Raw genomic sequence first — 21,990 nt, forward strand, 5'->3', positions numbered from 1 at the left:
ATGTGCAGTAAATAACAGCATAATCGAAGAACTACCGAGGAGAGAACACTACTGCCACCAACATTGGCAAGCAAGGAATTGGAACAGGAACGGGAAGCTCAAGTGCAAGGCCCAAGAGAAGGTATAAATAACCCTCATTCTCAACTCTGTGTAGTTAGCTGCACCAGGACTATGTGCTTGGTGGTTCTGTTCACCATTAAACCCTTTTTCCAATCAGTTCTTTATCCTGTTTCTTGTGTCTTTATCCTGGCTTGGAACTGAACCAGATGGATATTTCTTCCAACATCATCTTTCTTTTCCTGGTTCTCTCTCTCCACCAAATTTGAATCTGTTCTGTTTTCAGAGTGTTCTCCTGATTAGGGACGGAGAAGCAGAGACCTATGTCCCTGTTATATATGTAAATAGCGAGTGAAGCCAGCCCAGGGATGTAGTCTTCACTCAGGTCCAGCTTTAGCTGGACATTTGCATACCCACCGCTGATTGGTCGATTCAAACGGGGCCCACTGTTGATTGGTGGATTCAAACGGAGGGAAAAGTAAAGCGTTGTCAGTGGCTGAATCAGTGGGACAGCTCCCTTTAAAAGGGAGTGTTGTCGGCTAAGCCTTTGCAGAAGTCACTTACTTAAATAAAGAGCTGAAGTTACTGTCTGTCGTCCTGCCTTTTCATTGCTCCCATGATCTTACAGTCCCTTTGTCTAATTTTTTTCTTTTCTTAGGTTGGGAAAAATGAAAAGGACAGCTCTCAATTTATCACCCCATTCACAGTTTTGTGCCTTCAACAGTTGATCAAATATTCTACAGTAGATTAAATATGAACTGCCCTGAAATATAACTAGCAAGACATTGGTTCAGACCTCCTTTTAGTCACAAAAGTAAATTGAGTCACTCTCCCCCTCTCCGTCTCGCCTATTTCTTCAGGTTGCTGTGTGAGCAAAAGTAATGATGGGGGGAGAAGGAAAGAGGCAATCTGAATTGCTTGGAGCAAAAGTGGGTTTGTATACTATAGCATTAACGCGAGTAGTTCGTTTCAATGTTTTAGATTCAAACTGCATTATATGTTCAGAACTGAGTTTGAAGCATATGTTTTTTAAGTCTGAGGATCTGAGTTAAAAAAAAAGAAATCTTCCTTCCTTTACCTCTCATAATATATTTTAATCTCACCCCACAGTTTCAATTTAAAAGGCAGCATCTGATTTCATAACTATTATCTCAAGATCTTAATAAGAACTAGCATTCCACTGTTCATTGCCAAGATTAGGCACAGTGTATAAAATAGTATTCCCACTGTTTTCTTCATCTGCCTCAGGGTATAACTGGGCCCTGTGCAGTTCCTATGTAAGGATTTTCAATTATTGATGGAAATTCATTTAAGATGCCAACTGTTAAAATAGAACTCAGTGTTTGCTCCCAACGTCCCTCTAAACATTAAGCTTCTGCTTTTTTCCCAATTAAATTCAGCAGCAGCTATTTGTTAGCATGTATTATTCCACCATTGGAATCCCAAAGCTACCAAGGCCAAGAAATTAGAAGGTCCAAATGCCTGTTCAATGCCTATTTTGAACAGTGCCTCTCTCCTCTGGAAATGTTTAGGAGTGTCATTGCTTTCATGGATTATGCCTATTTTGAACAGTGTCTCTCTCTTCTGGAATGGTTAGGAATGTCACTGCTTTCATGGATTGGCTGTTAGAAGTTGTTGCAGCTCAATGATGTAGCTTTAGTTCTATCGTTTATAGGCAGGAATTGAATAAAGTCTGAAACTTTGCTAAGTTGCTTCTACTCCTTGTTCTCTGTATCTGGTAAAGGGTATTGATGCAAGTCCTCCACTACTCTGCTCACAACAGAATACCTTATGCCACCAGGCTTGAAATTTTGGGCTTGGACAACTTAGAACTACGCCACCTTCAGTCTGACCTAAAGGTAGTACACAAAATTATCTGCTGCAAGGTCCTACCTGTCAATGACTACTTCAGCTTCAACTGCAAGCGTACACGAGCACACAATAGATACGAACTTAAGGTAAACCGCTCCTAACTCAATTGTAGAAAATACAACTTCAGCAACAGAGTGGTCAATGTCTGGAATGCACTACCTGACTCTGTGGTTTCATCCCCTAATCTTAGACTGTCTAGTGTTGACCTCACCCCATTCCTAAGAGGTCTAAGGAGCATGCATAAGCGCATCAACATGCCTACCGTCCCTGTCTTACTATCCCCATTTATTCGCATCCATTTCCTGTATTCATAATCGTGTTTATACTTACATTTGTTATCTTATACATGCTTGACAAATAAAATAAATAAAATAAAATAAGTTGGCGTAGCTTTGACCATTTTTGAAGAAAGAGGTGCTCCAGTGGGCGGGGCCATTTTTTTCTAGTTTTTTTTGAGAAACTAGAAGGCTTTCCTTGAGCTTATCACTTGTCCCGCTAAATGTACCTTGGAGATTACTTACTGACCATTTCTTATGAACATATTCTCATGACTTGGACTTTAGCACATTTCCAAGCCATAGTTGATGCTAACTAACTTCAGATATTGATGTGGTATTTTCCATCTTCTCCCAACACAACCCTTGATCGATCCATGACTGGAATACTTTAGCAGTGACATGAAGACATAGCAGGGGACTTGGTTAGCTCCTATTGGCCACTATGATAGGTATATACCCCCCTCCTCTCTAATTTTACGTTGGGTAGCAGAGAAAATCAGACACTAGGTATCTGATTATACAGCCATAATGCAGACTGTGCACACACAGACAGATACATGGTTCTAATGATAGGCAGTATTCATAAGGAATATCAATGGCTGAAGGTGTCGTATATCTACCAGGCTTGTCAATAGTCTTTGGGCAGCTGTTTTTTTTAAAAAGATAAAGCAAGAGAATAAGCGTGAGAAATTAATACAGCAAGAAAAGGATGAGTGATGGAGCAAGCAGTGATGAAATACAAATAAAGCTGATGACTGAAGAAATGATGGAGCCAGCAATGAAACAGATGATGAGGCTAACAGGAATGCCATCTTGCTCAACCTCTTAACCCTCCGCTCCTTGCTGGATTGTTGATGGAGGAGGGGGAGATCAAGGATTAAATGGAGTGGGCTCTTGAATAATGGCATTTCCAGCTGGTTAAGCATTTACTCTGCCTGAGGGAGACTGATGCTTTGAGAACATATGCTACTTTAATCTATGGCCTTCAGGCCTTTTTGGTCAGGACAAAGAGTAAATTCTTATGAAATTATCCTCCATCTCAAAGGTGGTTAGACTCATTTGATGTACTAAGATTAAGAGGAAATGAATTAAAATGTCCACTGATCATAAAAAGAATTCAGTCATGAGCTGACTTGGTTATGACTGTCTCTATTGCTGCGCATACAAAATCATAATAAAACTCTTCTTTTTTTCCCCCTGAAAATTTCCAAAATTTCAGTGTAATCTGTTTTCATTGGTGGGAACTCTTGCTTCATCCACCATGCACCTCCATTGGTGGGAGCTTTTCTTTCTCCTGTCTTAGCATTTAACCTCCAGAATATATGGGGGTAGTCTACAGTGGATTATCATGACTGTTGCCTTGGTCCAGTGGTGAAATCCAAATTTTTTTACTACAGGTTCTGTGGGACTGGCTTGGTAGGTGTGGTGTGGCTTGGTGGCCCTGGCCTGGTGGGCATGGCAGGGAAAGGATATTGTGAAATCCCCATTCTCTTCCCACTCCTGGGGGAAGGATATTGCAAAATCTCCATTCCTATCCCACTCTGGGGCCAGCTAGAGGTGATATTTGCTGGTTCTCTGAACTACTCAAAATTTCCGCTACCAGTTCTCCAGAACCTGTCAGAACCTGCTGGATTTCACCCCTGCCTTGCTGGGTATTGAAGAGTAGAAACACTAGAGGAATGCAAATCCCTCTCATTCACAAGAGCCCTTTTAATGTTTCCTTATCTGCCACTTCCCAGATGTGTGCTTCAACTCCCCAAATTTCCATGTAGCATACCTGGTACTAAGGACTAATTCTTAAGAGTTGCTAGGTTATGTTGTTATTGTTATTAGTTAGATTTATGTCTTGTTCACAGGAACTTCCGGCCCTCCATCAATACTCCTTTGGAAGTCCAAGAAGACCAATGCATAAATAATGCTTATTAAAGTGTGGTGAGGCATTCTCCCAGTGATATAAATGTATCTGGAATATGTAAACTTTCTGCACGTATTGATATTGCTGAAGTCTTGACATTGTTGAAGGTTTTAAACATCTGAGCTGCAAAAATCTGGATAACGACTAAGTGGCAGCAAAGAATTTACGTTTTTTTATTATTGTATCTCTATGTAATATGTACAGGTTCTTTGGATCTTTTCCATAAAAGTGTGGTAAGGTTAGTTATTTTATGCTCCCCTCCCCAGCATTTATCGGACTGGTCCTATCTATTCAATGCCCGTTCCTCTATTTTAGATTTTTCTGGAGATGGATACAGTCTACCGTGCTCTTTCATCTCATTTTATGAACACAGGAATATAATCACATTTGTGTCTTTGTTTCATGGAGCTGCTCTTTGGGTGAGTGCTTGTTTGGGTGTGCACCTCCTCTCCCATAAGTGCCTCAATCTAAATATGACTTAGTCCTGATGTAACTCCATTCATGTTAAACCTTCAAAATATTGACAAAATGCTTAACTTGTCTTTGGCAGCAAATGTTGTGTACTCCTGCTATAGGGAAGGTGACAGTTTCAAAATGAATATGAAGTTTTCCAGGTTAATTTTTAATTCATTGAAAACTTTTACAAAAATTGTAATTACAAAAATTACAAATTGGGGGAAGGCGATGTAAAAAGACTTTGGATTGTCAGCCCTATCTGGACATAACTGAGGATTCTACTCGTCATCTGCAATGCAAAAGAGATCTAGGGTACGTCCCTTGAGAGAAAGGTTATTTTAGAGTGAAAGAAGCATCAGAAAAAATTGTGTGCGTGTGTGAAAAATAATGAGCTGAAGAACTGAAGGCTTCTCCTTACTGCCATCACTTGGCAGCTCATTAAGCATTTCCTCATTGGGGTGAGCGAACGCGGATGTAGGGCACTGTTTGAGGTTTTACATGAAAAGAACCATGCACACACGGATGAGTACTTATATAGATAAAGTTTCCTCTTATAAACAGATCAGTTTCCTCTGTTCTCTGCTGACGCAGATATGGTCGGGGGAGGGAAAGACGTTGGCAAGGATATTTATTAGCCCCATGCTAAAGAGCCAGGATGGATGGGACATCTTTAGGAAGGAGGTCCAGCTCCAGGAGCAGATCTTCCTGAGACCAACCCCAGTTGTCCTGGATGGTAAGTGATGGCATCAAGAGACTCAAGGTGTAGCTTGCGGTATCTTAAGCAGCACATGCTATGAGATTTGGGGAGGAAGTTTCTTGGTTTTGATTGTAAACTTAAAACTGAGGTAAAAAGAGAGTGGGGAGTAAGGAAGATACTGGGGAGGTAGAACAAGAGGATGATGTTTCAATGCAGGATAAGGCTCCTAAAGGCACAAAAGAAAGAAATTGAACTCTGATGTAAGGCAACCTTCTGCACACTTGAAACCCAGGATTTCAGTTCCCAGAACTCCAACTGTTATGGCTGAGGTGAGCAGGCTGTAGTCTCATCCTAGAGCAAAGCTGGCTGAGGAACTCTAGGAGTTGAAGTCTACAAGACTTAAACCGACCAAGGTTGGAGACCCCTGTCCTAGAGGACATTTCTTGGGAGAGCATTAGTTGGGGATGGCTATCATCTGGATTCCCCTTCCATTTCAGCCCTAGTAGGCCATGCCATGGTTTTTAGGTCATCCTTAGTGCTGTAGCCTTCATATCACTAAATGACAAGCAAAATTAGAAGCCTAAATTTTATTGTTAAGTTTCCCCTTCCCCAGTTTCCAGAGAAATCCCAAGGGGCAACCCTATTGGACTGGTTTTCTTTGGAGAAGAGCAAGAGGATTAGAAATATAGGATTGTTTTTGTAATATTTGCTTTGCCTATAAATCCGGATGCAGTGTTTAAGTAGGAACAATAGGATCTCTTTGTTAGGTAGCAAAGAACAGAATTCTCTAGATTGTTTGGCTTTTGCTGACCATATGGATCACTAGCTATTTCAGATTCTCAAATTCCCATATTTTTTAAAAATAATTTTTTCCACATAGTTAAGCAACTTGATGACTTACAGCTGCTTTGGTTACGATCCCCATAACTCAACCATTGTCCCTGCTGGTTCTTTCTTTCTTTCTTTCTTTCTTTCTTTCTTTCTTTCTTTCTTTCTTTCTTTCTTTCTTTCTTCCTTCCTTCCTTCCTTCCTTCCTTCCTTCCTTCCTTCCTTTCTCTCTCTCTCCTTTCATCCCTCCCTCCCTCCCTCCCTCCCTCTTTCTTTCTTTCTTTCTTTCTTTCTTTCTTTCTTTCTTTCTTTCTTTCTTTCTTTCTTTCCTTCCTTCCTTCTTTCTTTCTTTCTTTCTTCCTTCCTTCTCTCTCTCTCCTTTCGTCCCTCCCTCCTCCCTCCTCCCTCCTCCTCCCTCCCTCCTCTTTCTTTCTTTCTTTCCTTCTTTCTTTCTTTCTTTCTTTTTCTTTCTTTCTTTCTTTCTTTCTTTCTTTCTCCTCCCTCCCTCCCTCCTCCCTCCCTCCCTCCCTCCCTCCCTCCCTCTTTCTTTCTTTCTTTCTTTCTTTCTTTCTTTCTTTCTTTCTTTCTTTCTTTCTTTCTCTCTCCATCTCATTTTGAAGCAATTCTGGGATGTTACGGTTTTTGGCAGCTGCAGTCAAGATTATCTGAAAAGCACCTGGTTGCCCACTATTGCTTTAGCCCCATCCTGTATTAGCATCCCAGCAAAAGCTTCAGTATTCTATTGTGTGTTATGGCCAGCCAGTACACAGACCACTTAGTACTCCAGATTCATGTATCCCCTTTTCCTTAGCCGTCCATGCTCAGCATTCTTACCTTTCTTAATCCTGTGGGTGAATTGTTCAGTTAGAAATAAGCACTGGCTGGTTTCACTCAACCCATCAATCCCCCATTGTAGGTTGAGAAGATATTGCTGTGTTCATGTAATAGGCAACACCCTAGTACGGCTTAATGTGAAGGTGTGATGCACAGAGCATGCTCAAGCAATGCATGAAATCCCCAGCTCCAACAACAGCCTGGCCCCATTCTAGCCTAATTTAGCATGTTGTTTAAACTTAGCCACTGTGATTGATTCTGGAAATGTTGACACCTGTTGGTCCTTGCTCTCTTCTGGGGTTATTGTATGATAGACACAGACAGACAGTTTGATGCCTCCAAAGATTTTGAACTGTGAACCCCACTGGCCCCAATCACCATGGCATGGGATTGGGAGCATCTCCGGTTAAGAAACATTTGGCATTTGGCATTTCCAACTCTGAAATAAGCAGATTGCATAATCTTGAGGCTGAACCCTTGTCATCTGTTTATAAGCTCCTAACCCTCTTTTTCTGTAGCTGTGAGGTAGGTGTATGAAACCAAAAGTGATCTGGGACTGACCCTAATATGGAAACAAGAACTTCCCCATCTCTGCCTATAAATTTCAATTGCTGATGCATAAAGAGCTAGATTGAATCTAACCTAGAAAAAGGTCCAATCCTTTTTCAAGAAAAGGATTGGACCAGAGCTTCTCCAATAGTATCTTAAGAGTGATGGACATGTTAATTTATATTGTATACTTTTATTTTCTGTTTCTTCTCCCATGTATTATGGTTTCTTATTCAGACCCAAGACATTAATTGAGGCTGTTCCTTCATACGATGTTCTTTAGGTAACCTTTGTCTATTTGAATCTTAACGCTCAGCAGCTGTGTCCAGCTTAGCTCATGATGAGAGATGATAGCAGTATCTCAAGATATCCTGTCTTGCGCCAGAGAATGCTGGAGCTTAAGAGCATTATCTCCGCTAATCAGCTGCTTATCACCCCAATAAGATGGTTCTAATTTTACTTAGATCATATTCTGTTAATTTCATATTAATGCGAACAGGAAATTCTTTGTACTTACTTGTTAAAGGTACAAGGATTTTAAAAAATGACTTTTTATTTTTATTGATCCTACTATGATCCAGAGTTCAACTAAATGTTTGCTACCATTTGCAAACAGCAGATGGAGAGGTCATGCACTTCTGATTTGGTGAGGGCAAAGGATTAAATCTATCCCCCACCATCCCACAAACACTGTTTGTTTGTTTTTTTAAAAAATCATAAGTACACACATTCCATGTATAGTCCATGTGACAAAAATGATGTCTACTTTGGCCCCTCCCTCCAAGATGGCTGCTGATCTGTAAGGTTTCCTTTTTTTCTCTTACGGACAATATACTGATTTCACTGTTAAAGCTGGTTCTTTGGCGGTGCTGCTCCCTGGTTTTGTATGGGAGCATTTAGGAGTGACCCAAGACAACTTTTGGATGATTGTGGACCCAGTAGGGAAGGGGTGTGTGTGTTGAAAATTCCAATTCCCTCTGGAAACGATTGAAGTCACTGGGCATATCCATCTTCCTGTTAAGCATTTCATTTTCTAAGCATGCCAAATTTTAACTTTCACTTTTTGGTTTTATTGTTTTATTTTGCTCTTTGCTTTAAAAGTTGACCAGTGTTTGAATGCTGATTTATTTCAACCTCTTGGTAGGCTCTAATTGTTTTTTTCCTCTTTTTTCCTCTTTGATATATGTTGTTTTGGATAACCTTTGTCCCTTCCATATGGAAAACATGGCAATGTTCGGGTTGGTGGTAGAGTGAGGTTAGATTCCCACCACTGGATTCTGGATTCTTTGAATTTGCAAAATACCTGGAGATTATTTCTATTGAATTTTTCCTCATCATTTTGGATTGAAATGTAGAGGAAAATATATTTTGTTGTTGTTGTTCTTTATTCCCTGATTAAGTTTCACAGATTAAAATGGCTAAACAGTACCTGAAAAATGATGTCCAGGGCAGGGCATCTCACCCAACCCTTGTTGCAGGGTTTATCAACAATCTGCAACTTTCAGCTGAAACTGCAGGCAGGAAACAAACTTCTCAGGGTCTTGACTGCTGCTTGTGATAAGGACATTGTCACTCTTTGGAAGGATGAATGCAACTCTCCTTAGAGGCCAAACCTCTAAAGCCAAGTTACAAATCTACTTCACAGTACTTTTATCCATATAGACCCATTTGGATCTGAATTATGTTTTGGATTCTAACCCCTGTTACTCCCAGCCACTCTGTCAGGGAACACTGGGATATGTAGCCAAGAAATCTGGATGTCTACAAGTTGAGGCAGATGAGTCTAAATCAGAAAAAAGCTATACTGAAGTGGACAGACTCTGCTGTGATTTTGGAAGCATCTGTTATACAGATGTACAGATGATATGATAGGAAGGAGAGCTGCAATATGGATGAGCGGCTGCTAATAGATTCTCCACATCTCTTTTCATTGGGGGATGTCTACTGTTAGTAATAATAGCTACATCATTATTTACTAATTACAATTACAAAATAGTGAAGCTGACTCTGGGAAGGATCAAAGTAATCCCGAAGGATCAATGGAGGATCAACAAAACCTCTTTCTTTTGATACAGTCTGTCACACACTATACTAAGCAATGATAACTCATTATTTTTATTTAGCTTATTTTGGATGAAAAAGCACCGGAAACTTAACCTTTTTTTTGGAGGGGGGGTGATATTTGTTTTGTTTCCTTCCTTCTTTTCTCTCTACATGGCAGTAAATCATGGTAAAGTTTTACTTCAGATGCTCAGAGAAATATTGGAAGCGCCATAAAAGTGCTATGATTTCTTTCCTTCTCTTAGATGCTTGCCATATTTATTATTTCAATGTTTGCAAAGGTGTTAAACCAGGTCTGCTGCCTTGGGCCTGCTCCTCCGCAGTTTTTGAGTGGGCCTTTGAAGCCTCAACTTTGATGATGTGTCTGAAAACTTGGTTCAAAGACATGGTCAATTATTGCTTGCTGATTAAGTCGTTATTCTGAACTGTTATATTACCCAGTTCCTGATCTAAGAAGCAATGATAAGCAATTATGTTATTTTTCACCAAATATCATCTTGAGCTTCTCAGGGAGTGTATCTCTATTTTAATCTGGCGTGTCCCAGAGACATCAGGAATTGGGAATTATAAAGATTAAAAAAATTGATGTCAGTGGTTGAACAGTCTGGCCTCATTATCAGAAAAAATATAAAATGGATTGGTAGCTGATTCAAATGAAAGATTGGGGAATTCTGCCAAAAAGCATCCCTCAGTTCTCTGATGTTCCTTTTTTTTTTTAATGGTGCTTAGGTTCTCACGAATCATGGAGAATTTCATTTTATGGCTGAGCCAGTTTTCTTGGGAGACGCAACAGGCACAGGCTATGAAGATCTGCACGGTGTACTTTAAGTGTACAACAGAAGTGGAGCAAGCTTGAAAGTTTTCCTTGGAGAATACTTTATTGAAAGGTAGGATACCTATATCCGTTCTGGAGTATTGACCCAGTCGTTGGTTTCTTTATATCTCTCTTCTCCCTAACACTCCCTATAATTCCTATATTTCTTAGAAGATGTGTTTGCATAGCACAATATTCTCTGCGGCATAAGGCTGTGTTAAGGATGCCCCCTCTCCAGAACTACACTGGGGAGAAGATGCCCATCATTTCACATAGATACTGTTCTGACTCAGCTCTCCAAACACGACAAACACTCTGAAGTGAACTCAAAGATTCCAAAGAAGCCCCAGCAAAAAGTTTCTCTCTCAACACAGGCTAACAAGTCTGTCTGGTCAGAAGATGAATAGTTCTCTGCCACATCTATTCATCTCTGCCCCCTGCCTTTTATATCCAGAGCCAGGAAGGGGCTTTACTAGCAGCAGAGGCTCTTCCTTCCCAAGGATCAGCCCATGGATTTCCGCTGCTCTCCTCTCCTCTGCTTTCTGTGCATCTGCACGTCAGACACTGGACCCAGCTGTTCCTCCTCTTCCTCATCAGTCACCTCCAGACCTGGGGGCTATTGACTCTCCATCTGACGGCTGATGGATGGCCCAGGCTCCACCTCTTTCTCTATCTTTGACAGCTCCCTCTTCCCCCTCGGAGCTCTCAGGTTGCCTTGATGCTGGCCCTAACTCCCATGCCTCCTCCTCCTCCGATTTGGTTGCTGGAGGAGCTGGCGGCCGACAGGCTGCAACAGAAACCTGCAATGCCTGATGGTGAATGACTACCCTAGCAATGTTCCCAAGCAATTCCCCTCCTTTTAGAAAAGCTTTCTTTAGAACAGTAACAACACATCGAAGGAATAAAAACGGCATAATCATAAATAGATGATAAATTCCCCGTTTATATGGACATCATGTCCCAAATGATCTGGGCTGGGTGGGGGTAAGGAGAAGGGAAGTTAACATAATTTGCATTCAGTTTGTTGGTGGGCACATGTGCCACTTCAGAATTGTCTCCTTGTTTAGATTCCATGTCGCCTTGTGTATATTCTACAACACAAATGAACTGGGAGTGATTGGTGAAGTAATAATGTGGCATATCAGGGGGACGCTAGTGGAAAAGGCTGCTAGGGGTTGAATGTGAGGAACTTTCTGAGCCATAGAGCAGAAGAGCTTTTAGTTTTAACTCCAATGTTTCTCAATCTCAGCAACTATTAAGATGTGTGGACTTCAACTCCCAGAATTCCCTAGCTAACATGGCTGGTTAACTGGCTGGCTGGGGGAATTCTGAGAGTTGAAATCCACGCATCTTCAAGTTGCCACAGTTGAGAAGCACTGCTTTACTCTTTGCTGCTGGAAATTGTGCTAACAACACAATGTTGTCGCCCTAATCTATGGTCTTTTTCCTGGGAATTCAGCCATCCATGTATATCCTTCCTCTGGATCCCTGCTCAATTTAGCTTGTAATTTCTAGCTGGATTGGTATTAGATAGAGTTTAGGTAACATGAAAACACAGATGAGGGCTGCATTTGTGATGTGTTAGAACCAGGATGAGGATGATATTCAGAGGCTGCTTTCTTTTAAGCTCTCAGAAAGATATGAATGTTTGATTATGTGATGTAGGGTCAAGCTTTTAGGCACTAAGTCAACAGGACAAGCTTGCTGAAATATGCTCATAATTTTCAGAGCGCTGTCTGCAGAGCACTTCCGCTGCATCCATCCCTTCCAAGCTATAGGAATACCGCTAGGAGATTTGTCCTCAACACACACCATTGCTGTTCTCCAAACAGCCAAGTCTTTGCAGTTGGTAAATGGTAAAGGTAAAGATTTCCTCTGTCAATCATGTCCTGCTCTAGGAGTCGGTGCTTAGCTCCGTTTCCTAGGCGAGGGAGCCAGCATTGTCCGAAAACACTTCTGTGGTCATGTGGCCAGCATAACTGTACACCAAAGCGTATGGAACATTGTTACTAAATTATATTTATTCATCTATTATTTGTTTTCAATTTTAGATCATTAATCATTTTCCTATTTCTAAACTGCCCACCTCAATAATCCACTTCATTAATGTAAATAATGGTCTTTATAGCCTTGGATGCATTGACAGAATGTTAAAGGCTGACCTACAATTGTCTTATAGTGACCTATAATTTCCCATCTGTGGGGATTCCAGGGTAAGATTTTGAATGAAAAGTCACAAACAATTTGCCCCCCTTAAACAAAATGTATCCTGAGTCCTTCAGGAGAAGGGTGGCTTATAAATCTAATAAAATAAATAAATAAATAAATAAATATCCTACCTCCCACAGCTGTTCTCTCTCTCTCTCTCTCTCTCTCTCTCCCCTCTCCCTCCCTCTCCTTTCTCTATCATCAAACTGATGACTGCCCATCTTAGGTCTTGAGAGGAGAGGGCTTTGGTTTGGTTTTATTGTTCTTGTGAGCCACCCACAATTGTATTTTTATTATGGGGCGCATCTTGATACTTTATGTCAGTGGTGGAATTCAATTTTTTTTTACTACCGGTTTTATGGGCGTGGGTTGGTGGGCATGGTATGGCTTGGTGGGCATGGCAGGAGAAGGATACTGCAAAATCTCCATTCCCACCCCACTCCTGGGGGAAGGATACTGCAAAATCACCATTCCCACCCCACTCTGGGGCCAGCCAGAGGTGACATTTGCCGGTTCTCCGAACTACTCAAAATTTCCACTACTGGTTCTCCAGAACCTGTCAGAACCTGCTGGATTTCACTCCTGCTTTATGTGTTTTGTTCTTTGTTTTGGGCTTTTTGAAGAATAAAATCAATAAAAGGGAGGGTGTCATGTAGTCTATGTACACTGAGAGCATATGCACCAAGACAAATTCCTTGTGTATCCAATCACACTTGGCCAATAAAAATTCTATTCTATTCTATTCTATTTTCATGTATCAATCACCAGAGGGAGCAATCTGCAGTCTAGAAATGGCTCTGGAGACAGGCAACTGAAGGACGTGAATAAATCCTGAAACAACACACAGCCCTAAATATCCAGATTTGACCTCTCTAACTTTTCCCTCTTCACTTGCCTCTGGAACTTGCATTGCAAATCAATCAGGTCAGGTCAGGGTGTTTCTAGAGCCGTTATCATCTGTCTTATTGCTTTCCTAATAAATTATCAAGGCAGTTGAATAGTTGTTTGTTTGAGACGACTTCCGGTATCCAGCGGCAACGGACGTCTGGAAGGCTTCTCCTGCCTCCAGCGCCCGAATCCGGCCGCCGCCGAGGCCCTCAGGGGCCAGGTGTTCCGAAAAGGACACCTGCCGCACGGACGGCTCGCCAGGGGTCTCCCAGCCGACATACAGGACTGTGGGGACCGATGCTGGCGCGTCCTAGGCTCGGCGGGGTTCGGAGGCCACAGGCCGCGGCCATTATTTTGGTCGTCGCCTGGGCCGCTGTGCCCGGTGACACCGGGGCATTGGATTTATAACTGCAGCAGCCTGGTGGTGAACAGGGCACGGAGAAGAATTGAGGAGGAGAAGGAAGGAATATCGGTAAACGTGAGTGGAGTGCCCGGAGTGCGGGGGTTTTCTCCCCTGCGGTTGGAAGGAGCACGAGTTATTCTGGAGAGGAGAACTTAAAATAAGAAGATTACCGGTTTTGTGGAGCTCTGGAGAGAAGAGGTGATGGAGAAATTTAGGAGGGAAGGTTTGAGGCCCCTCCTTCTGGGGAACAGTGGTGGCGCCCAGCTTCCGCCTTCACTATGAGAATTTTGATGACATCACTTCCTTCGGCTTCCTGGTTGACTAACTGTACTCTGGACTCGTTGCTCCTGTGAGTGCCCCTGGTGGATCCGGAGGAAATTACAAGGATACTGTGCCTGCCTGAGGATTTTGTATTTTTTTCCTTAATGGCAAAGGTCAGAGACCAACTGCTGGAGAGATGGAGAGAATTTTGGAAAAGTTATCTAATATGGACAAGAAATTGATGAAATAAGAGCAGAAATTGTGACTATCCAAAAGGATTTAAAGGATACTCAACAAGTTTCAGCAGAAAACAAGCAGAAAGTGGAAGGTTTGAGGGTGAGATGCGGCAGTGCAGAAAAGAGAGGAGACGACAGGCAATGCTGTGCTTGGACTACAGATGGATAAAATGTCTTATTTCCTTAGGTTTCAAAATTTGGAAGAAGTGGACCAAGAAGACTTGAGAGATGTTGTGACTAAATTGTTGGGAGAATTTCTTGGGAGAGGTGTTGATTTCATGAATTGGGATGTGGATCGAGTTTATAGAGTTAATTCGCAATATGCACGCATGCAGTTCCCAGAGAGGTTCATGTCAAATTTGTGAGAAGAGAGACGAGAGATGAAATTCTTAGAAAACATAGGAGTGGGGCACTGATTTACAGGGGCAGGAGATAGCCATTCTGAGGCAGATTCCCAGACAGGTACGTGAAAAAGAAAGAAATATTATTTTTGTCAAGCAAATTGTACCAGAAGGGAGTGGGCTTCAGATGGCTGATGCCAGAGGGATTGATGATTTTCCGGGAGGGCATTACGAAAAAATCAGTACAATTGCGGAGGCTACGGCCTATGTGGAGGAACACAAAGCCTTCCTGGAATCAGATGACCCAGGAATTGAAGAAGGGGAGGTTATAGATCATGGGGCTGAAGCGGCTGCCGCTGTTGCGGCCCTGGAGTTGGGTCAGGCTGAACCCAGAGTTCTGAGATCCAAAACTAGGAAGTGATAAAGATATTTGGGATTGTGTTGGTTTTCCTTATTCTCTTTTGTACGATATTCTGTTTATTCTTGACTCTTCTTTATTACGTATTTAAAATTTGCAAACTTAGCTACTTCGTGTCACCTGCTTGCCTTATGGCTGTTGTATGTGTTAAAAAATTTGAGTAAAATTCTTATTTTAGATAAGAAAAATGAAAATTTACCATACCTGATATGTATTTGTATAAACCTTTTTTGACTAATAAAAACTTTTTGAATAATAAAGAATAGTTGTTTGTTTATAATAGCAATAGCACTTAGATTTATATGCCACTTTATAGTGCTTTTACAACCCTCTCTAAGCGGTTTACCGAGTCGGCCTATTGCCCTCAACAATCTGGGTCCTCATTTTACCGACCTCGGAAGATGGAAGGCAGAGTCAACTTTGAGGTGGTGAGATTTGAACTGCTGAATTTTAGCTAGCAGTCAGCTGAAGTAGCCTGCAGTAAATTCTAAACACTACGCCACCTCGGCGCTTAAGTAAGTAAGCAAGCCATAAGTAAGCTATATTCAATACAGGGAAACCAGATCTGCTGCTTCAGTTGAGTTCTAACCATCTGGAACTTTGAGGTTGGGATATAGATAGATAGATAGATAGATAGAGGATGAGGAAGAAGTAAATATCCATGGGATATAAATATAAAGTCACAGTAAAGGGAAACTAATTTAAAATGAACATATCTAAGATTTTGTGAAGGCTGGCTTTATTTGCTCTTGCAAGCTACTTATGTGTACCATGTATTCTTAGGTATAAGTTACCAGTGGGAGCAACAGAGTAAATTTAAAGCAAATAAATAAATAAATATGCAGATAGGAATTTCCTGTCTTGTCTGTTTGCTGAAGTACACACTGCAAATTCCTGTGTGTAATCTTTTCATTGTGAATTTATTCTGCTGCTCCCTCTTGTGACTTGTACGTGGAAATGCAACACACTCTCTCTTTTATGAATTTTGTAGGTTGAAAAGCCCAAAGCAAGGAATAAAGCCTATGAAAATTAAGATAGAACACCCTTAAACAACAACAAACCATATTAACTCCCAACCAACTCAAACTCAAAAAGTACAAAAATAAAAAATACAGCAAATATAGTTATAGCTTTCGTTAAAAAAAAAAGGACTGCTCAAAATGTTAAATAATGAATTAAAATTTGACTTATGAGACTAGATGGCTGCTCTTTTCATTCTTGCATTAAGCACAAGATGAAGTTGAAGTGATTGCCTTGGAATGAAATTGTAAGGGGATTTGGGGGAAATTGGAGCAATATGAATTTTCATTAATATGAAGGCAACTTTCTAGTTTTTTTTAGGGGGGAGAGGGAATCAGGAAATAATCTTGTCCCAAATTGTCTCTGCCATGGTCAGTAATTGGACTCTGCAACATATAATCCACAATGTATTGGATAACCATTTGTCTGAAGTGGTGTAGGGCAGTGGTGGCGAACTTTTACTCACCGAGTGCCGAACAGGTATGTGCTTTGCATGCTTCATACACGCACGTGCCATCTGCGCTAATGCGTGGCTCCTCCCCATGCGCTGCGTGAGAATCTGCACCATCTGCGCATGCGCACAGCTTCCATGCATGGCCCAGTCTGCGCTGCACACAACTGCACCATCTGCACATGAGTGTGGTTTTCGTACATGCAATGCATACATGTGAACGCCATCTGCACACCAGTACTCTCACGTGCATGCACAAACTCACGCGCATGCGCAGGAGAGCTCTGAAGACGAGCTGGGTCCCCTGAATTGCACGCATGCAGACTGGAGACCTGAACACTAGCTGGGCTATGCATGCACGCACAGCTGCAAGTGAGTTGGACGACAGCTCGCATGGCAGGAAAAATGGCTCTGCATGCCACTTCCGGCACGCGTGCCATAGGTTTGCCATCTTGGGTCAGGTTTCCTGCCTAAGCTGGGGGTTGGACTAGAAGACCTCCAAGGTCCCTTCCAAATCTGTTATTCTATTCTATTCTAATAGTATAGCTGTAAACACAAACAGTATCTGTGAAAGACCCAACACAGAGAAGAATGCTGGCTTCAGTTTAATTAACTATACTGTCATGATTTTACATATGTATAAACAGAATGTCCCCACTGTGTTCACTTCCTCCAAATTCCAAGACCTACCACAGAACAAACTTCACAGATTTTCAGAACCCAGACTAAGTTGATTTTAAATTATATACACGTTCAAAGTTTGAAAAATTGTAAAACTTTTAAGTATTTCTCCAGTGGATAAACCATGGATAAAATACTTGCATTTTCTTAAAATAACATTCTAAGAGGAGATTGCTTTAAGAAATGGGCATGTAGACTCCCTCCCTCCCTCCCATCCATCAGATAGCTTATATAAGGGTGCCCTCTAATACTATCACTACAATAAACCAGAGGTACTTTAGACTGAGAGAGCATGATGACCCAAAGCTACCTTATGTACCACATACAGAATGTTGTGACTCGTCCTCCCTCCTCTCCTCAGCCGGGCCCCTCCCGTCTCCAACCGGGCCTTTTATCAGACTCTGAGTCTGATAATGAAGATGAATGGCCTGTCATGCCTCCAGCCCCCGGCCCTGGCCCCATGCCCAGAGAGGATTCCAGGAGTGGGAGGACAAGCCCGATAAACCTCACTCATACAGTGTGTGTTCCTTTGGCTCAGCCTTCAGAGCAGGAAGCCAGCCAGGTGGTGGAATTACCCGGGCCTACTCCCTCTGACCCCTCCCTTTCCCAGACACTGACAGCAGATCCAGCTGAAAACAATTTAGAGTGGGTGGACCCTCACTTCCGGAGATCTGAGAGGCGACGTCAGCAGAAGGAAGGGTGGGGCAGGCCTGGATAAATGCTGAGTCATGGAGCCACACCCCACAGCCTATATTCCAACCTTGAGTCAAGCAAAGTCTTATCTAGTTTGCTGATATCGGACTCTATCGCTGAAGTCACAACTTGGGCTCCTGCCTGCCCTGATAAACCTCGAAGGAACTTGGCAAGCTGCAGAGGCTTCGTTGCCAAGTTTGTTACGGACTTCCTTGACTCATTCGTCAGAGTGGGAGTGGGACACGACACAGTAGTTGGCTGAAGACTTCTTCCCAGATGAAGTCCAACACATTCCTACACAGAGATAACACACCAAAAGTTTGAGTGACACAAAAAAGTATTTATGCGCATGTTAACACTCATACAAGCCATTGGGTTCTTCCTGGACACCCTCCTTGTTCCCTTCAGTAGTAGCAGAAGGTCCATGACATCTCAGGAGACAGGAGGAAAAGGTGAAGGCTAAGTCCTGAACTCGGGAAGACTTGGATCCTAAGCTGGAGATCCAAATTAAGGGAACGAGGGAGGAGGACTAGCTTTTGTGACTAGTGATGATGATAAAAAGAACAGCAAGAGAGCAGGCAGGCAACAGAGGAGACAAGCTTGGGAAGGAACATGCTGGCTGGGTACAGGAGAGGAGAGGGATAAATTGAATGGGATGGAAAGAAAGAAGTCAGGAAGAACAGTGATGTAATGGGCAACAGATGACATACACGAGAAAAATAATTGGAAGACAAGGTAAAAAGTAGTAAGTTGATCTACGGACATACAAAGAAGGAGAAGATTTAAGGGTACAGAAACTCTTATAAAACCAACCAAAGTCAAGGTGAAAGATCAGGTCCACCTATGACAGGTTTAATTAAACTGATTAATTGCTACTCCAATTAAACTGATTTATTGCTATACTCAGACACAGGATCTTCTCAAATAATATATTAGCACCTGCTTAGAGTTAGATAAGGGTCCAAGGAATTTGAGGGAGGTTGGACTTAGTTCGCTTGAGATGATGTAGGGATTTTAGACTGATCCCTCTTTTAACTCAGCCCACAGGTTCTGCCACTCCTTCTCCTACAACCAATCGATCAAGATAATTTTAGCTCTGTTTAAATTCCTGCACAGGTGGGATATTCAGAGTCTCAAAGCTGGGCTGATCAGGAAATAGCAATAGCACACTTATATACCACTTCAGTGTGCTTTACAGCCCTCTCTAAGTGGTTTACAGAGTCAGCCTCCTGCCCCCAACAATTTGGCTCCTCATCTTACTGACCTCGGAAAGGATGGAAGGATGAATCAACCATGAGCTGGTCAGGATCGAACTGCCAAACTGCTGGCAGCCGGCAGTCAGCATGAATTAGCCTGCAGTGCTGCATTCTAACCACTGGTGTCACCAGGGCTGATTCTAGGTATCTAAATAGGTATCTAAATCAACCTGGCTGAAATTTTATTTGAGTTATTCTGATGTTTCCATTTCCACCCGGATATATTTATTTATTCATTTTATTTTATTTTATTTATTTATTTATTTATCACAACATTATATATAAGCATAAGCATGAAATAACTATACGATATATAAGCATAAATGTAATCATAAGTATGTAATAACTACCGTATATACTCGAATATAAGCCGATCCGAGTATAAGCCGAGGTCCCCAATTTTACCCCAAAAACTGGGGTAAACTGGGGACTCGAGTATAAGCCGAGGGAGGGAAATGAGGCAGCTACCGGTCAGGGAAACCCTCCCTCCCTCAGCCGAGAAGGCTGGCGACTCCCCCGCCCCGCCCTCTCACTGCACCGGCAGGGCTTCCCCGCGCTAATGCAAAAGCCCGCCAAGTTTGCGCCATCCGGTATAATGTGAAAAAAAGAAGAAAAAAAAAAACTCGAGTATAAGCCGTATATACTCGAGTATAAGCCGAGGGGACGTTTTTCAGCACAAAAAACGTGCTGAAAAACTCGGCTTATACTCGAGTATATACGGTATATGAAATTGGATACAATCAAAGGGAACATTAGGAGAGGGACGGTAGGCATGTTGGTGCTCTTATGCACACCCCTTTTGCTCTCTTTTTTAAAATCAGAACCAGCTGAAGACAGCATCTATATTTATTTATTTATTTATTTATTTATTTATTTATTTATTTATTTATTTATTTATTTATTTATTTATTTATTTATTTATTTATTTATTTACATTTATATCCCGCCCTTCTCCGAAGACTCAGGGCGGCTTACATTGTGTAAGGCAATAGTCTCATTCTATTTGTATATTTATATACAAAGTCAACTTATTGCCCCCCCCCAACAATCTGGGTTCTCATTTTACCTACCTTATAAAGGATGGAAGGCTGAGTCAACCTTGGGCCTGGTGGGACTAGAACTTGCAGTAATATTTCCATATTTTGTCCTAGATGAGTACTTAGAGCAATGCTGCACTGGCTGTATCTATCATTTTATTTTCTATAGTGGTGTATTTTCTCATTCTCAGCTTTAACGTGTAGCCAGATTTCATTTATTTATTAGATTTATATGATCGCCCTTCTTACCAAGGATGACTCTGCATGCGTTTCTTCTTCAGTTTTTGCTTGCCACGCTTGAAGCCATTTTCTGTGGCTTCTTTGTAAAATAGGATGCCAAATAGAATATCTGATGCTTCTGATAGATGTAAAGCGGAGGTGGGTTTCAGCAGGTTCTGACCAGTTCTGGAGAACCAATAGTGGAAATTTTGAGTAGTTCAGAGAACCGGTAGTAAAAATTCTGACTGACTCCGCCCCCATCTATTTTCTGCCTCCCAAGTCCCAGCTGTCCCAGGAAGGAAATGGGGATTTTGCAGTAAACTTCCCCTGAAATGGGGAGGAAAAGGGGATTTTACAGTATCCTTTCCCTGCTATGCCCACCAAGCCACACCCACCAAGCCACACCCACAGAACCGGTAGTAAAAATTTTTTTGAAACCCACCGCTGATGTAAAGCATTTTTTTTCTTACAATGTTCCCTATTCTTCCACTTTGCAACAAACAGGAAGATATGGACAGCAATTCCTCTCCAGTGACATTATGTTATCTTGGTCATAATTACCAGATTGACTGTTAACATAATTTATAAGCAAAAATATAGTTCTTGGCTGCAGAAATGATTTTTTGCTCGGCTCTAAGCATTATGTGAAATTAAAAAGGTAGCTGGACGCAGCTTCCTGGCATTGTAGCTCCTGCGGCTTCTGCCACCAAGTAAGCCCAGCAAGTCTGAACTCAGAAGCTAAGCAGGGTCAGGCTTGGTAGTACTTAGATGGAAGACCTCCAAGTTATACCAATATTGCAGGCTAGGTTGGGAAGTCATCCCAGAGGAAGTCAATCTGCATAATTGTCCAAGACAACTGCAAACATGTTCATGAAATTATGAAGTTTATCAAGGTAAAATATATCAAGTTTCACCTGAAATAGACTTTTAATTTTTTTTATCAAGGCTCAATAAAAAAAGAGGGGGAAAAACATTTCTCCAGCTTATGTAAGCCCTGATCTTACCTATGTGGCTTTAGTTTATGCAGTTTAAATAAGCACCAAAGTTACAGGTGCCCCACACAATATATTCATCTGTAAGTTTGAGCCTTGTGGTTGCACACTGAGACCAAGGGCCAGTTGTTGGTTGTGGTTCTAAATAAATTTATTTGTCATCTATGCCATTGACCTGGTGTTCAGAATTACTTCTTAAGAATGTGCTGGTGCGTGTTTTAGAGTACACAGAAACCCATGACATTTTGTAGGGTGATTTGCAGATACTCCCTTCCTAAAAATGTTCCTTTTGTATGAATTCTTCTCTCAAATACTTATTTTAATTTTTCCCAAATATTGCCCTGAATTAAGTGTTGTATCATTAAGTGTATCATTAAGTATTAAATTTGTACCCTGTGTCTATCATTAAGCGTTGTAAGTGTTGTACCTTGATGAAGGTATCTTTCCTTTTATGTACACTGAGAGCATATGCACCAAGACAAATTCCTTGTGTGTCCAATCACACTTGGCCAGTAAAATTCAATT

At 41.6% G+C, this 21,990-nt stretch overlaps 1 protein-coding gene across 1 annotated transcript in view; it reads left to right on the forward strand.

The window, feature by feature from the left end:
- Positions 1-5,174: 5,174 nt before the first annotated feature.
- The window catches only part of TESPA1 (thymocyte expressed, positive selection associated 1), a 37,160-nt gene continuing 20,344 nt past the window's right edge, over positions 5,175-21,990 (forward strand). The window contains exons 1-2 of the mRNA XM_058168670.1: positions 5,175-5,311; positions 10,277-10,434. The gene's annotated coding sequence lies outside the window, so the exon portion shown is untranslated. The remainder of the gene's footprint in view (positions 5,312-10,276; positions 10,435-21,990) is intronic.

The sequence above is a fragment of the Ahaetulla prasina genome, chromosome 2, assembly GCF_028640845.1.
Source record: "Ahaetulla prasina isolate Xishuangbanna chromosome 2, ASM2864084v1, whole genome shotgun sequence".
NCBI lineage: Eukaryota > Metazoa > Chordata > Lepidosauria > Squamata > Colubridae > Ahaetulla > Ahaetulla prasina.